Below are 18,938 nucleotides of genomic sequence, written 5' to 3' on the forward strand. Positions count from 1 at the left end.
AAGCAATGCAAAGGGTGGACTGCATCACCTCAGATTTCCTCTCACCCTGCACTTCTATAAGCTCTCTTGAAGCAAATTATTTTACAGAGACTCAATAATTATTTACCTACAGAATTGTCCAGTACAGCAGATCTCCTGTCTTATTAGGCAATCCTTATGCAATCAGGAAAATTCTGTTACTGATTAAAATGATATGTGTCTGGAATACTTCCCTTACATTCTCAGGATTTACTCAGCAGTACATAGCTGCAATGTTAGTTGTTCAGATGCATGCACTCACATGTGCACAGAGCTGTGTCCTAATGTGAGCATACTATCCTTACAGGAAATCTTCTAAGAAAACATTAGCCACTTATTTCTGACATGTTTTGAATTTCCAGGTCCATCTACAGCACTGTCAATCTCAAGAGTCAGCTAAACTCAGCAGAGCAGGAAAAATCTTTCCTTTTCCCCTTCTCTTTGTGCATTGCAATTCAAATGAACCCAGCAGAAGACATTTTATACTGTGCATGAAGATATCAAAGACATCAGGAAAGGGGAAAACAGTTTTCTTGACAATGTGATTTTTTTTTACCAGGGTGCTCAGTTTATAGCTGTACTTTTCTTTCTTCAGCAGATTGCTAGCTTATCCCAGAGAAAGACTGAGAAATGACAATAAGAAAAAGAATACTTTTAAATCTGTTATTTGTGTAGTATTTTTCACAAACTGGATGCTTCAAAGCAGGCGATGTATATTTGTACATTTATATAATAGCTGGTATAATAGGCCTTTAACTTTCAGCGAGGCCTCTGAACTATCACATTGTAATATTGTAAGAATACTGTAGCTGTATCTCCACCTCTTTGTACTTTGTCTTTAAGTCTCTGGGAAATGCTTGTTTATCACACCTAGCAGCTGTGTAATGCTGGTGTCAGGGTGGGATGTAGGGCAGGAGGCTTGCTCTGCCACCTCTCATGGATAATTTATTGCTGCATTTTCTTATTCACGCCTGCTCTTAACAGAAAAGGGGGCATGGAGAGAACCTCTCCAGCTGTAAAGAATGAATTTGTTTCAGCTGCGTGCAAACACAGTCTCCAAAAGGGTAAGAAACCCTGTTTAAAGTCACAGGGGAGTATTCACATCAAGTCAGGTGCCTGATGTTGAGTACAGGCTCCTTGTGTAATGAGTGAAGCATCCAGAGCATAATTTGGTGCACTTTAAAAAAAAATTGTGTTTTGGGTTTATGTTGTACTGAGGATTTCACCTGTAAAAACTACACATGCATGCTGTCTCTGTCATGGTCCTTTCTCTTCCTAGCATTTTCTTGTAGCTGATAGTTTTGGATAGTTCTCTACCTTGTTTGTAAAGCTGCACAAAAGGTGCCCAGTGAGCCTGCTGCGCCAGGCAGCAGCTTTGGCTTTTGGCTCAAAGGGGCAGCTGTGTCAGGAGTTCACAGCATTACAAAAGGGCTGGGGTGGGAAGGCACCTGTGGAGATTGTCTGGTCCAGTCCCCTGCTCAGACCAGGGTCATCCAAAACAGGATGATCAGGTTTTGAATATTTCCAAGCTCTATCAGGTTTTGAATATCTCCAAGAACTGAGATTTTAAAACTTCTCTGGGCAATCTGTGACAATGTTCAATTATAAAAGAAATTATTTAATCAATCCTCATACGACTATTAAATCTATCCATATTAGAATATCATCTAACATATGCCTATATTACACTTTCTACAAGATCTATCTTAAAAAAAAACAACCAAAAAACAAAACAAACCAACAACCAAACAGGGGGAAAAAGTGCATTATTTCTTGCAGAAAAACAGCAATATTAAAGTACTGTTGTATACAATGTGACAAAACAGCACCCAAAGAGAGTCAAGTGACATGCTTGGTTTGAAGCAAAGAAGAAAGAATTACAATTCTTTTGGTGTGGATTAACTTGAATAGTGTACTTTAAATGATAAGCAGATGCACAGAACTGGCATGCAAATAATTTTATGTAAAACCCATACAAGCTGCTTTTGTCACAAAATTAACAGCCTTCAAAACAATGTTTGTTATATTTCCCACAGGTGAAGTAATGTTGAAACTATTATTTGGAGCATAATTTCAGTAGTCAAAAAAGGATTTTCTTACTCAAAATGATATTTAAATTCTTATTTCCATTCTTTATAAGCCCTTGGTAGTTTCTGGTAGCCTTTGAAAAGCAATGTATTACAATGTATTAAGTTAAATTTAAAAGCAGTTCATATAACTCAAGTATCACAGTAAGGATTCTGTAAGAATGAGAGTGAAGGTTTAAATGTGCATGGCAAAGCTTTTCTCTGGCAAAAATTTTTAGGAGTACATATGAAATAAAGTAATATAATTGAACCCTGAGCTCTCTTGGGGATAATAAAATAGGCATTATGTGAAGTCGTTAACTGTTTTTTATTTTTATATATTAGTTATCATCTGTGTTTCTGAGACAAAGATTTTATATGAAGTGCACATTAGCAAATTCACTATAGGTCTCATTAAACTGTTTAGTTGTTTTGAACTATGACCCTGTTAAAATTAGACAATTAAGTAAAACCCAGTTCTAAGAGGTTCTGAATTTGCCTCTTTTCTTCTGCATTTCCTGTGGGATCTGCTTTATAAATAGAACGTATGAGTGCAGAACTGATTGGCTATGTTCTATCAAAGCAACTAAGATGACATCCCTGGGAAATACTGCTCATATTTAGTTGTCTACTCTTTTTTTTTTGTTCTCATGCACACATAGTAGGTAACTAATAGTTGCAAGGATATATTCATATAATTGAGTATTTGCTTATATATTTATATATATATATATGTATACAAAATGTTATGCCAAAATGTTTAAAGTTTACTGTCAATTTTTGGTATTCTGGGGCAGATTATTTAAGTCACATATCAACATTTGCACTTGCGGTGTTAGCCAATGTGCATTCACATGAGCCATTTGAAAGCAGAAAAGTAGCGTTTACGTAGTACTTCAGTTGTATATATATAGTTATTATTATATATATTATATATACATATGCATACTAAATATATGTATACACATATTCTATACATATGTGTATATCTATGTATGTATATATACAATATGATAAGAACATTGCTTCCTCAGACTGCTACATTCTCTAGTAAAAATCCTCTTACAACCTCTCTTTTAGTTACTTACAGAACTTGTGTATTTGATAGATAATAAAATTTATAGAGTATTTCTAGATTAGAGAATTTCTAGGCTTAATTTCATAACTTAATTTACATGTGTTTCATGTTACCTATGTTGTATTGGAATGGAATACTAGAATGGGAACAGGCCAAATGAAAACACATGAAATTTAACATCATTAAAAATATGTACACTCTTTGCACAACAAATAATTAGTCAGTGAAACTGCTTGTCTGATGATACTGTGGATAATTTTCTAATAGGATGAAAACAATTGGATATATATGACTAATTTTAGCTCCATGTGTAATTGCATTAGCTAAACTGAAAATGTATAATGGATATCAATACCCATGATGTGGGATCAAATATAAACCTACCCACTTAACTGAGTAAGAATTAAAACTCCCCAAAGACATGTGACTGCATAATCATAAAAAATGTATTTGGAGAAGCATAGATTTTAAGGCCAGGAGGGAATGTTTCAATTATGTCATCTGACCTTTAAATAAATGCGTACAGCAGAGTTCCAATAAATCATTCCCAACTCAGCCCTTATTTGCCAGGTATATTTTAGAAAGATGCTAAATCTTTTCATGCCTTTGCTTTTAATATGCTTTTTTCTAGTTTTAGATGCCAGCCTCTTATTGGATGCTTACTGGAGCCCCATTCTTATTAGGGACTTTATTTTAAGAGAATAAAGAATCTTTTCTACTTCCAGCTCAGGTAATTTCTATGGCTATGATGTAGACATCTTTTAATATTATCTTTCTTAAACTACACAGGTGTAGTGGTCCCAAGAAAATACCCAAATTTAAATATGTATATATATATTTATATATAAACTTCCATTGGTGAACCAGTAAAATATTTAAATGTGAGATTCAGATTTTAATTTGCTTTGTGAATCAGTAAAATCTTTAAATCTAAAACTTGCTTAAATAGTTTTGAAGTATTTCTACTCAATATTGACTTTTTTTCTGATTTTGAAGTGTTAGTTGCTTAGTAATAGGGAAAAAAATCATTACAGTGGGGAAAACTTGCTTCTTTTAACATTTAGAACAAAATCGGAGAAGTATTTTCAATATTTCTAGCTGTTCTTCACAACTGTTTTGGTTTAAAGTGTATATGAAAGTAATTTTCCTTGTGAATAGATTCAACTTTTATAAAACCAGATTTTTTTTATTTTTTTAAATAATCCAGATGAGGATTATTGATTTAAACATTTTTTTTCTCCCTGTACTATGCAATCCAGCCACCGTGTAAATTCTGAATCTCTTTTCAAGATGTTTTTCATTTTGTCACCATCTTTTAAGGATTGCCACCAGAATAGGGCAAATTATTCAATTGATAATTTCTCTAGGACTTCCTTACACTCCATTTTCACCCGGTCAATGTCTATAAAATCAGTTATTTTTCCTCTGTTAGCATTTATTCTGTATTGTAAGGATATTTGAGGAATGTTTATTTGTAGTTGAAAACATTAAGTGGTTATTTTCTATCTGCAAATAGAGATTACACAAGTGCTTTTCAATATGGACTGCAGATCTGACCTGCTGGTGTATGGTATACCATGTCTGTGAAAGGTATAATATTAACTAGTAGGAAAGGTGGCTACTCACTGGCAGTGACTTACAAATGTTCTTCTAAAATTATAAGAGGTCTAGTGGTTATATTAGTCTCAATAATTCTATTGTTCAACAAAAGTATATTTGGTTTCCAGCTGTGCAATCTTTGGCTTAATGTAAGATATGTTCAAGGCATTTTCATGAGGACTTTTTGTTTTCCAAAGTCCTTTTTTTTCTCAATGTGTACTGTGAATAGGAGATTTTAATAAAAATTACTGGAACTGATTCAAACTCTGTGAGCGTTTCCTGCCCTTAAAAGTCTTATTTCTGTCTGTAAAGGAAGTTAGGTATATTTTTGTGTATCTGTCTTAAGGAAAATATACTATTTTTATACCATCAGCATTTGTTCATCTAAAATGAAGATTGTGTCAGAATATAGCTCATAAAGTGACAAAGATCTATTCACTTCTCAACAGAGATTTGACAAGTAATATTTCAACTAACATATTTTAAGAACTCTTTCCCAAAAAAAGGAAATAATAATTTTTCTAATTACCCACTGTTTCATCCTCAAAGATTTCAGGGAATGAAACGCAAACCTGCATGTAAAATATAGCTCTTTCTACAGGAGTGTTAGAGCTCAGAAAGTGTGAGATACACAGCTGGGCATTGGACAATTGGACAGAGTTCTATTCATATTCATCATGTTCAGATATATATTTAAAACTTCTGAACATCCACCTAGGGAGATGTCTACCTGCTTATAAGCAGATAGATACACTTAAAAATTCATATCTAGGGATTCATCACAGTGTTTTTGAATCCTTATTTGTCCCTCTGTTATAATTTAATCTAGGATATGTATTGACTCAAAATAATTTGTTCAGACTCACTTTAAGTAAGCTCATGTAATGTGGTCTTGCAAAAACAAGCCTATCTTCTTGAAGATAAATAATTGGTCTGCTGAAGTATGTTCATATCTCCTGTTGGGCCATGTCGCCAAGATTTTGATGATTCTGTTTTAATTTTTTTTTTCCCTTACCAATCTTTTTAATATAGTTTTTCTTCCATATTCTGTGGACATTTCTTTTGCTTCTACTTGATTTGATTTTCTATCTGCAAAGAAAATGTAAAGGATCACTGTTTTTGTGTGCCTGAATTTTTGAAAAGACAGAACTGCGTAGTAGGTATGATGTATCTAATCTTACTTGCTTGATTTTTCCAATTTGTTTTTGGATTATGACTGAAATCTGAAAAGCTGAAATACACAGAACAAGTTAAAAATCTTTATTTGAAAAGAAGTAAATTTTGTTGTAAAAGTTGCTAAAATTTGTTACACAGACCAGTTTGTTTTGGGTTTTGTTAGTTTTTCTTTTCTGTCATACAATATAGCTTCTAAACTGCAAACTTTAAGTTTTGGACAACAAAAATATTTAGGGTGTTTTAGCATTTTAATTTTCTTTGAAAAGAATGTATAGAAGTTTTTCCCTGATTTCAACTAGTGTTGCTTCATACTGCTCTGCCAAGAAATACTTGGTATGCCTCTTTGAGCACATTGAGATTCCTTGGTGTAGGAGAGCACTATATGACTCGAAACCAGCATTAAAGTTCACTTACAGAAGAAACACTATCACTGTGATCTTTTACTGAACCTGCCTTCAACACCTGCAGCTGCTTTTTTTTCCCCCCAAATACCTGTAATAGGAAGTATTGGAATACTTTTAGCAGGCTTCTTCTTTGTAGCTTATATAACATTCCGCTAAAGGTGCATGGTGAAAAAGGACAAATGCAGAAGAAAAATATATGCTAATGTAATGAAACAGGTTGTTTAAACTTCCCCAAAGGAGTGATCCAGAGCTGCTTGAAACTTAAGACTCTGGGCTGCTGTAGATGCCATTTTTTTTATTTACCTTATATATCCTCTGATATTTATACAGATTTAAGTGATGGATGAGGACATATTTAGTTTCAGTCTCATTGCTTTGTAAAGCAAATTTCAAATGTCAAGCAAAGGTATGGTTAAGTGGAGTACTTGAAATGTGTGACTGTATAGTGTTTGCATGGTGATGTTTTCTCAGTGGGAGGCTGAAGGGGTGGTATCTGTGAGAAGCTTCTATCAGATTCCCCCTCTGTCCAGCTCCAAGAGGCCAACTGCCTTCAATGTAGGCCAGCTTCAAGAGGACCCATCACTGGCCAAGCCCAAGCCCATCAGCAATGGTGGTAGCGCCTCTGAGGTAACATATTTTTAAGAAGGGGGAAAAAGCCCTGCAACTGCAGCTGGAGAGAGAGGTGAGAACATGTGGGAGCAACAGCTCTGTAGATACCATGGTCAGTAAAGCAAAAGGTGAGGAGGTGCTCCAGGCAGTGGAACAGAGAATCCCCTGAAGCCCATGATGAAAACCATAGTGAGACAGGCTATCGCTCTGCAGTCCATGAAGGTCCATTTTCTTTCCTTCCACTACTTTTTTTTCCACTAGTTTTGTTTTCAAACAGACATTTTTTATTCTGTTTCAACATATTATTAATTGTTGTGTTTTATACATTGCATTAATCAGAATGCTGGATTCTCTCACTGTTGCTTGTGAGTCATAAAAATATGAAAAACCAACAAAGGAATGGAGAGAATGAAGTTGGACTCTTTTGGGTTTTTTTTAATTTGTTTTTTCTATATCAAACACACCGACATCTATCTGTCAATCATAACAAAAACTGAGTTCTCAGAATCAGATATCCTAGAATATCAATCCAGAAAGGAGGACAGCACCAAACAGCTATGAATGTATTAGAGTACTCCTTGGTTATTTTTGCTAATTTTAGACAAACACATTCAAGGACAACTATCATATTTAGAAAAGGTCAGCTGCATGTACTCCTATGGGGAGACAGAGTAATGTCTGTCTGTTTATGCAAGGCTAATAACAGACACAGAGCTTGTTAAAGAAAATGGAGTATCTGTAGAAGTACCTTAGAATTGTGTGATTGTTTAACCTTGATGGTTTCACACACAAAAAAGCTCAATAGGATCTTCTGATTACATCCTGTGTTATCTGATGGTTTTTTTTTTTATTAGGTATTTCAAATGAAAGACTAAACAATGGACTTACTTTGGTATCTGCTTGATTGCATTTACACATCCTTTAACTGTTTTCCAAAGCAATTCACAAGTATTCATTTCAATTCCTTTAGGATCGAAAACATCAATATTTGAAAATAAAGCACTTGCATCTTATGAACAGCTCATCTGTAACCCAAATGGCTAATAGATCTTTTTTAAAAAGAAATATTTACATTTTTACATTTTTAGCAATCCTAGCTACATTGTTCACATCTCTTGTGATTGTTCACAATCTCTTATCCTTCTCTTACCAAGAAATAAACTGTCATCTGGCAAATCTCGATTAAATTATTTCAGGGAAAACCAGCCATGTCAGGTTGCTCTGGACAGACCAAACTACAATAAAAAAGGCTCATTCAGTTCCAGATTTTTAAGTACCTATGCTGTTGAGTTGGTTTTTCTTTTCTTTTTTTTTTTTTTTTATCTTTCTTCAAAAGACACTTTCATTTTTTTTTTTTTTTTCACCCTGTCCCTCTTTGCTGAGCCTTTCTCCACATTTACCTTTCTCAAGCTATGGAGTCTTAGATTTCTTCCTGCCTCCATTTCATATGCTCTGCAATGATCTTTGTATGGTTTTGAGTTCTTCATGTACAGTCACTGAATAACCAACAGCTGGATCCTCACATCTATGAATTATATGCAGAAGGCTGAGTAATTTCCAAAAACTCAGATGAAGCAAAGCTTTCCATCTCCACTCCCTCTGCCTCCGTTCTTCAAAGCCAATGGGGGCTCCTAAAGCTGCCTTCTCTTTTCCCTGAATACTCTCCTCTCTCTAGTTAAATTTTTTCCTACTAGTCCATTACCCCAGGTAATTGCACAACAGGAAAGATTTTTTAGTGTTATTATTTTTATTTAGAGCAGGGACATCCATGTGATTAAAAGGTGTGAGACACTGGCACACTTTGGTGCAAAGATGAGAGACAGCATGACACACGAGCATAGAGATGAAAGGCTCTGTCATGCACTTGGAGCTAGCAAACCCTTTGATCAGAGACCAGGTTGTAGCAAGGCAAGAGTTAGCATCAGATGCTCTTGCTGTTTGTTTTTAACTCTGTGGGTGAATAACAAACATCTGCTCTGATGCTTAGATGTGATCTCACGTCAATTTGATATTCATTTTACACTGTATGCACCTAAAATAGGATATTCATCCCTCTCTTTCAAGATTCCCTTTCATACTGCTTCCCCTCATACTGCTTCCCCTGATATTTTTTTTTCTCTTTGTCTCTTATAATCCATCTTTTCTGTTGCTTTAGCAATTTCTTCATTTTCTTTCCTTCTACCTGATTCAGAATATATTATTTTCAAGCCTTCTGTGTCATTCTATTTCAGCCAGTCTCTAATTTGCCTCTCTCTTTCTTAGAGTGCTGAGATGTGGTAATTGCAAAATTTGTTCCAGTGTCATGAGGTCCAAAAAGGCTTCTTTATAAATAGTAGAGGGATGATTCTGGTCTCACGCTGCTTAAAACCAACTTGGCTGATAATCTGAAAGACATTAGTCTTGATTCATTGTTAGTACAATGAGGTCAAGCCCTTTGAATACAGTATAGCTTCAGCATTTCATGTTTGAAATTCTCTTGAAACATATTAAATAATATGATATTCACTGTGCTAAGCCTTATGCCATTTTCCAAGGGAAGACAAAGCTTGACAACTTATTCTTTGGGGACAATTTACTCTTCTGGGGAGATCAAGACTAATTTTGATCTCTAGACATCAGTGATCAAACCACAGTATTTATTTATCAATCACTTCAGACTTTGTTTAATACACAGATTTTGCTGGCACAAGAATATCAGTAGTCAATTTTCTGTTCTACTGCTTTTACCACAAGAGCAGCAATTATAACACTTTTGGAAGACCTCTTATTTCAGTTCCCCGATCCACTTGCAGCTCAACTGATTTGATCATCTATATGCTTGACCTGACATGCACATTTTACTCACAAACTTCAGTCTTCTCCTATGACAAAGTTAATTTTGGGTTCTTTGTTCACAAGGTGTTTGTCAGGGGTTCAGGCTTTGAAAATACCTTCTCTTCTTAGAGAAGCTTGTTTATATTTCCAACATATATTAGTGTACTATGTTGTCTGATGCTATAATACATTTCAAGCTCTTACTGAAACAAAGATCAGTACACAAACATTTCAAAAAAGTTTCACCAATAAATAGGCAATCTTGACTGAAATATGCTGTTCACGAAAGTGGGGGATTTTACTACATATTTAGACTAAAATTTAGAGCTCTTATGTATGTGATTGCTGTACTACTGTTATAGAATTTTGTGATAGCTAATTTTTAACATTTATACTATTTATACTGTAAGGTTTACTTTAAAGTCAAGTAGATAAAAAAGTGAAACATGACATTACAGAGAACAGAAGGAGCTTTTTTCATCTAGTAAATCAGAGTTTTGACTTTCTTAATCAGAACTTCTTCTGTGTCACCATGTAAAAACCATAGATTAAGGTGTGTCAATAAAAGTCAACACTTAATCAGTTATCAAGAATGGGAACATTAAAAATGATAAATTCCAAGGACAACTACGGGTGTGCTGGTGCAAGAGGACACCTCAGATTGGACTCAGGTAATACAAATTTAGAGGTTTCCCTCTAAATGTCTTAAAAATAAGTCAAGAAAGAAGGACATAGACAAACTATGTGTTTTTAAATGTTTTTCTAATTTCTTAGCTTATCTAAATTGCAACAGAGAATACCTATTATTTGCAAAAAGTAGTGCTATGGCAACTGTAAGGATCAAAGTATGTGAAGAGGACAGCCTTTGAGGGGGAAATTATAATTCGTGTAGCAAAGATGAAAGAGAGAAAAAAAGAAATCGGAAAAAACACTGTGGCTTGTAGTTTCTTTATTAAGTTCTCCTTTGTCTCTCAAACATCTGACTTCTTCCTATGAGAGGTTCAGCTAGCCTAGTGTTTGTCTTCTCCATTCAAATCTTGCTCCTCCATTTCTACTTCATTTGTACAGATTCTTTATTGCTTCCTTACCCCATTTTGTTGAATTGAGGAACTCTGAAAAGAAGCTGCAAGACTGGCATCAGTGTTACATCACACGCTTCATTGTGCAAAACAGTGGAAAAGTCACGTTAATTTTATGAGTGACAGATCAACAAGACTTTTTCAAGCAAAAAAATACAGAACTAATCTAATCTCCCTGAAATTATGAGATAATTTTTCAGTTTACCTACAGAAGTTAATTTTATGGAAAATATTCAAATGATTTATATCATTCAGGTATTTTTAGTGTAATATAATTGGATTGTGTTTTATTAGATCCCTGGAGACTCATCAAGCTCCTCATTGCTTTGTATTGCCTGTGTCACGAATCTGTGAGAAAAGAGATCTCTGAGTCTCATGGGAGAAATACCTGTTTTCCCTAGCCCCTTCCTCATATTTACCAATCTGAGAAGGTCACCCCATCCTGATGTCTGAGCCTAACCTTTAGGCTGGGAAATTTAATCTGAAAAATAGGCATTATGGTCATTTAACTTTCTGTGAAACCTTCCCCCAAAGACTGAAAAAAACATGAAGGCTTGGTGGCCTCCAGAAAGGATGAAAATAAATAAATGCGAGTGTGTGGATTTAGCATTTGAGTAAAAGTCCAGTCTAATAGAAAGGTATGATATCCTGGAAAAGAGCTTTCACAACCTTTCATTCTTTCTGTTTGCTCTCAAAACTGCTTATTGCTCTTCTAGCCAGCAATACGTGTGGGATAAGCAATAAAATCTATAATTCAAGCAATAGTCAGGACAGGTCTATCCCCCCCGTGTTTTACTAAGGAGGCACAAGGACATTAGAAGACCCCTTGGAGGGGAACAGCATTCAAAATAAGAGCATTCACACCACTTACTGGCAACAGATCCTAGCCTTCATTGCTCCTCCCAGACTGTACCCAGCTGGTTCAGATCAAACCTCAGGAAGAGGAGAATATGCCAAGGAGGTCATGTATGAAAATTGTCATGCTGTGGGCTCAACTCTTTTACTTCTCTCTGGGTGATTTATCCCCAGTTTCCTAATGTTTCACTAATATTTTCGTCTTATCTAATTAATTGAAAATGAAATTATGGGTCATAGCTTGTATTATTACACATTTTCCTTTCCCTAAATGATGTCATCATTCCAAACAATTTTCCTGGACTACATATTTCATTCATTTTGCCCTTGTCATGTAGATGATCATGGAACAATAAAGCAGTAAATATAGTGATCAGTATATAATTATCATAGAATCATAGAATAGTTAGGGTTGGAAAGGACCTTAAGATCATCTAGTTCCAACATTCCTGCCACAGGCAGGGATTCATCACACCAAACCATGTCACCTAAGGCTCTGTCCAACCTGGCCTTGAACACTGCCAGGGGTGGAATATTTATCACTTCCTTGGACAACCCATTCCAGTGCATCACCATCCTCACAGTAAAGAACTTCTTCCTTATATCCAACCTAAACTTCCCCTGCTTAAGTTTGAACCTGTTACCCCTTGTCCTATCACTACAGCCCCTAATGAATAGTCCCTCACCAGCAATGCTGTAGGCCCCCTTCAGATACTGGAAGGCTGCAATGAAGTCTCCATGCAGCCTTCTCTTCTCCAGACTGAACAGCCCCAAATTTCTCAGCCTGTCTTCATGCAGGAGGTGCTTCAATCCTCTGATTGTCCTCATGGTCCTCCTCTGGACTTGTTCCAACAGTTCCATGTCCTTTTTATGTTGAGAACATCAGAAACTGTACACAATATTTCCAGTGGGGTCTCACGAGAGCAGAGTAGAGGAGCAGGACCACCCCTTCAACCTGCTGGTCACACTTCTTTTGATGCAGCCCAGGATACAGTTGGCTTTCTGGGCTGTGAGCACACACAGAAGCTGGCTCATAATAAGTTTCTCATCGACCAACACCCCAAGTCCTTCTCTGCAGGGCTGCTCTGAATCTCTTCTCTGCTCAACCTGTAGCTGTGCCTGGGATTGCTCTGACCCAGGTGTAAAACTTTGCACTTGGCATGGTTAAATTATCATATTTGAAAAATAAATATCATAGACATGCAAAAAGTAGCATGTCTAGGAACAACAAAAATTGGTAAATTGAATACTTAATGTTCAGAAGCTGATGTCTGCTTTTCACCTGGTTATTGGTTAGTTTGTGGGTTTACATCATTATCAAAAAACTTAAGAACAAAAGAAAATTCTGCTGTCTGGCTTCTGGTTTATTCTTTATGTAAGTCAAGTATTAAAGCAAAAAGGCGAGAACATAAAAAGTCTGAAACACAAAAATCTCCAAATAAGGAGAAACTTTCTACTAAACATATGCACATCAAAGAGAGTCAAAAAAAAAAAAAAGGATTTATACTGTAATAGTTTTGAAAGAGCCTAACTCATCTGAGATTTATGAACTTCTCACAGCAGAAGGTCTTTAGCAGCTGAGTCAGTTTTCAGGACTTCTACAACTTTCTACAACTTCTGGCTCCAGTAAGAAGAACTGGCAGAATAATCAGGAGATAAATGACTTTACTACTTCAAAATTGTCACTAAACCAAGAGCATTACCAGGCTGTCAGGCCCAGGCCTCCATTTCCTGAAGCAACCATATCATACAAAGATGTTGCTGTTAGATACAAGTTGGTATTAAGTGGCTGTCCAACCAAACTTACTTTGACAGGCTACAGCATTGTAGCTTTTGAGTTAACGACTATCAAGACTTCTCTTGTAATTGTCCAGTAGTACTCTATGGTCCTCCAAACACATGGATTTCTGTATCAGAACAACTAAAAACCAGTGTTGGAGTATTCTCTTTTCTTAGCAGTTTTACCTGTGGAAGGTAAGATTCAAGATCTGACTGTGAAATGAAGCTGTGCTTCTGGGCTACAGGGCTCTATCTGTTTATTACAGGATTTCTTGCCATCAAGGGGAGTATTGTACTCTTTCATTGCATTTCTTCCAGCTTAGGACCCACTGCTTTCTATGGTACAAAAAAAACCTTCAAGATTTTAGCAGTGTATGATGAATATCCTGTTGCCTGTGTCTCCCTTTCTTTCATCTGTGTCTCTAATAGAAACAAACTGCCCAGAAGTGTTATGTAAATGAGGAAGAAGAAAAAAAGAATCTAAATGAAAAATATGTAAACTTTATGCATACTGCACATATTTATTATCTCATTAAAGTATACAAATATATCATCCCTAATCAAAATATGCCTTAAGACTCCTTTAAAGTAAATCTTTCTATACATTTTTTGATTGGAGAAGGGAAAATGTTTGAGGCAAACATTTTTCTTTTTATCTCTGCAATGTTTATAACTATGCATAAAACTGTTGGCATCCCAATTCCTTTGTGTTTCCCAAGTGAGTATATAATGGCTGCACTTAAACAGCTCATCTTCCTTAGAACTGTTGATAAAATTCTGAAATTCCCTTTAATTTAGCCATCACATAGAAGTATTTATCCAGTCTCTGGTTTTCAAGGTTGCATGGTTGCTTAAGAATACCAACAGTACAGACACCTGTGTCACACCAAATTTTTAAGCCACAAGTTCTTATTGGCAAATATGTTTCCATTGCTTCTAGATCTCCTGCAAAGTCAGCTAAGCTTCCATGTATATTGCTCCTTAGGGTAAGATTAAAAACAATTGAAAAGATGCTTTAAAGCTGTTGGTCCTGCTGGAGCTCTAAAGTAAAGAGCAAATTGTGCATCAAGGGGAAAAAAAGAGCTGTATGGGGGAAAGAAGTGAATACCTACTAAATTAGCTGGTGATGACAATTATCTGTTCAGAAATTATGTGCATATTCAGTGCATACATTTTCTTTATTACCTCTCAGATTTTCCTAATGGCAATAATATATTCTGCTTTATTGTAAGTCCAACTTCTCACGGTTTTAACACCTACAAAAGCATAAAAAAGACAGTTTAATTTCTAGCAAAGACATCAGGAACTTGGATCAAAGCATTTCTTCTGTCCTAACTAAACCAAATATGTTGTGGTGGCACTATGTCCTCAGTAAGCCATGTTCCTTTGGTGTAATACTCCTTGGTAATGAATAATTCATTACTTCTAATGCCTCAGGACATGTAACAAAGAAAGAAATCAGTATCAAACCACCATTTTTTTGTTACTATTATTTGATGAGATGGCTGTCATTTACAGGGAAAGAAAGTGTGCCTTCACTAAGAGACACAAGACATTGCTTTCAGAGTGAGTTATAACAAGGATATGCCTAATGGGCAAATATGACAGAAAATACCATCTTCTGCAGACTGTTTATTGGCATATGTGAATAATGTGTTATAGCTAATTAGACAAATAAATATCCTCTTTCTTAATTTCCAATATGAAAATATCTACCAAACATATTTGACATTTCAGTAGAGATGAGAATGACAGGAAATATGTTTGCTCATTAACAGGTATAAATTTTTACAATAGAAAAATAAGAAAAAATTTTAGCACATATTACTGTGTGCAAATATGTCGCCCAGGTCTCTGTCAATCTGTGGTGGGCATTGATCTGTTTTTTACACTGTCTCTGTGCTGGGATGAGAGAGAGTTTGGATGCTTGGACAAATATGACTAGCAATCAGAAGAGCTGCAAGTTTCTTCAAAGGCCATCATGTAATATCATGAATCTACTTCAGCTGAACAGGATACTATTGAGGCTAACAGAACAAGCATCCAGTAATGAGACATCTGTATCTTACTTCACCATTAGAAAGTTAAAGGTAAGACAGTGAGGATGACTTTGATTCTATAAAGAGTAGTTTGCAATGAAAACAACTCCTTACAGGCTAGAAAGCACATCAAATGAGTTAATTTAAACATCTTTCTGCTATAATCTAGACACTTGGTTTGCCTTCAGAAAACACTAGTTTTACTAGAAATCAAGACTCAGTCCATGCTTGATATAGAAGTGCTCCAAACAACTGGTAGTGTAATAACCCATATTTTGATCAATATGGCCAAGCAATTCACAAGTGTTAGTTACTTCTTAATGACAACCCATGAGAACTAAAACAAAAGGCAAGCTTCCTTTAAAGTATGAGTACAGCAGATTTTACAGTGTGACAACTGAGCAGGAAGAAATTCAGCTAAATACTTCCTAGTTCCTAGATACGGCTGTGCACCTATCATTTCCCAGGGACATATGCAGCAAGACTCCCAAGTATGTACTTGTTTTTGACTTCACTTTTCCACTCCCTGACCACCTCCCTCAATCATCTAACACTCTGTTCCATTATTCAGTGAAATAGAGCCTGTGAAAAAGTGCTAGAAAGTAGGTACAGTCTCATCATGTGAGATTGACACAACATTCAAGAGGTTTATGTTCTATTTTGAGGTCAGAATTAGCAATTATCCAGTGCAGAATTTAAAGAATCTGGTCTCAGCATGTTATAGCATGCATTTCAGACTCTTAATTATACTATAAGCAGATATATGGGTTCAGAACAAATATCAGGCCTTTCAAAAGTTTTTTTTTGTTGTTTGTTTGGGGGTTGTTTATTTTTGTTTATTTGGGGTTTTGTTTTTCTTTTCTCCTTTTTTTTTGGCGGGGGGGGGGAATGTTTCTTTTCCTTTTCTTTTTCCTTTTCCTTTTCCTTTTCCTTTCCTCTCAGCAAGCAAATCAATGTTAGCTTCTGCCTGTGTTTAAATTAAATCTTCATGTATGTTTTATTTCAGTAGTGAAACCCTAAAGAAATAAAAGAACAGTGATTCTTTTATCACAACACCATCAAGATCAGGTAGAGAAGAAGAAAAATATAAAGACAGTAAAGTGCTCCTATCTGACTGCTAATATCAAAAGCTTATCATTCAGCCTGTGACAAACTAAATAAGGGTCTCTAAAGTCTCTGCTGCCTCCTCCAGTTGCTTCCCTGCTCTCATATTCCTGCATGTTTCCTGTGACAAATCTAGCTACAGCCCAATCTTAAATATTTCTCAGTCACTGAAGTACAGCTGCAGCATGGCACCTTCTTGGTGTATAAGACTCCTAGACAAGCTGTGTCATAAATCATTCTATCCAGTCTTTCACTGGCTATTCCTATCACTACTGTATTCCCTGTATGTTATTGCATACACATACACTGAATAGGAAATGCTGATACATCTTCATTGTATAGGCTAAGAACACTGTATATGACCCATTCACAAAGATCTCTAAATCGTTACTCTTGGATACACACAGGTTTTACTACAGATTCGTAATCACATGCAATGCCCTTCATATTTTCAAAGATTTGAAGTGATTTTGGTGACCTTAAAGGAGGTGCCATTCATTTGTCACAAGACTTTTTTATAAAAACATATATGCTCATAATTTTTATGGTTCTGTATAAGAATCTGAAAATATAATATCTTACCTTGTGCAGAATGTTCTATAATGACATGAGCTTGCATGTCTCTCTAAACGAAAGTAAAAATTAGGAGAGGATAATAAATGCATAAATTGTACGTATTGCTCACTGTAGAAATACGGAATAAGATTAAAATATTATCCTGGTTTTCATGAGGTACTAAAGGTAAATTAACATGGAGATTTCAGTAAGAAACACCATATCATATTGCAGATTCAAGCATTGTGTAATCTTGATTAATAGCAAAATCTGAAAGGTTTTTCTTTAACAGATGATTTATGGAGCTTCAGCTTTATTTTCCAGATGATTTCAAATTTTCTAGTTCATTGGCTGAGACAAAATAACACATTACTTTATATGTGTTGTACTAACCAGAAAATATTGCTTGTCTATACATCTAAATATGCAGTTTGTCTAAGTTTTCTTGGTTTGGATATTTTTCTTCCCAAAGAAAAATCCCCTTGCCCATTTATTACAACAGGCTTTTTATAATTTCTGTCTCTAAATAATTTGCTTTAGGTTCTCTCAATTATTTGCTCCAATATGATTTTAGAGAGCAGCATTTGTGATATAAAAATATGTTACAGGGATTGGCAAAATTTCAATGTATTCTTTGTCCTTCATTTTCAGAAATGAGAGAAAAAAAAAAAGAGGTTTGCTTATGTGTGAGCATAAAGCTGAGGAGAAGAGATGGAAGGTGAACCCAGATATAATCCAAACACAAATGACTGTCTTCAGATAGGCTCAGTGGCTTGGTTTCCCATCCCTTAACATGGAATCAACTGATGTCTTGATAATATTTTTACTTTGAAGTTACTAAAGAAAGAACACCACAAATCTAAGCAGCATAGATTAGGCATGAACAAATTCAAGCTAACAAATGGAAGATTAAAAATTATCAAAAAGAGAGATTCAAAGTGGGAAAAAGTAGCTGTTTTTACATGAAGCTGAATACGCTTTTGTTAGTCCTATATGAAACATATCTGTATGAAGGATCAAGGAGTGTGCTTTTCAGCAGAGGACCTTGGGCTGAAGCCTAAAACCAGGACAGAATTCAATGTTAAGCAAGGTGTGTTAGCATATTGTCAGTTCTACACTGGCTGTCCCATATAGAGACACTGCTCCAAATGAGTGAACATGTAGGGTGTCTATAACTTGATGGGAAGGAGCAGTTATTGTGGGAAAGACATCAGGCCTCAGCCAGTAATCTTGATAAGACTTGCTATCTTGATAAGACCCTATGGTCCTTTACTTAATGTATTTGATGCTTAATGGCATCACCTGAGTAGTCTAGAGTAAGAATTTCTAATTGGGTAATGGATAAGGGATTACAAAGGGTCCCAGTCGTAACTTTTCTATCCGGTAAGTTGAAGGGGTTTTATGACACTTTCTCCTTTTTAGCATACACAAGTCTTGCACAAGCATAGTCTGTGACTGCCCAATGCTCCTCCCTTTCCTTCAATGCTGGTTTGTTTTTTTATGCTGCATGCAATCTAGTAGCTGGATTTCTCCTATCATGTTAAGACGATCAAAGTACTGATTAAAAAATACAGCACACTCTGTAGAAAATAGATGTAGCATTAAAAATTTAATTGTTCACAGCCACTCTTCTTCTTCTCTTCTAACCTGTAACAGAATTATGTCCAGTCTTGATGACAAAGGAAAAAAATTGCCTAAACTCATATCTATAGAGATTAGCATGCTATTTGATTCTGCACCTACAGCTAACAAATAAATGGAGA

The sequence above is a fragment of the Melopsittacus undulatus genome, chromosome 3 (genome assembly GCF_012275295.1).
Source record: "Melopsittacus undulatus isolate bMelUnd1 chromosome 3, bMelUnd1.mat.Z, whole genome shotgun sequence".
NCBI lineage: Eukaryota > Metazoa > Chordata > Aves > Psittaciformes > Psittaculidae > Melopsittacus > Melopsittacus undulatus.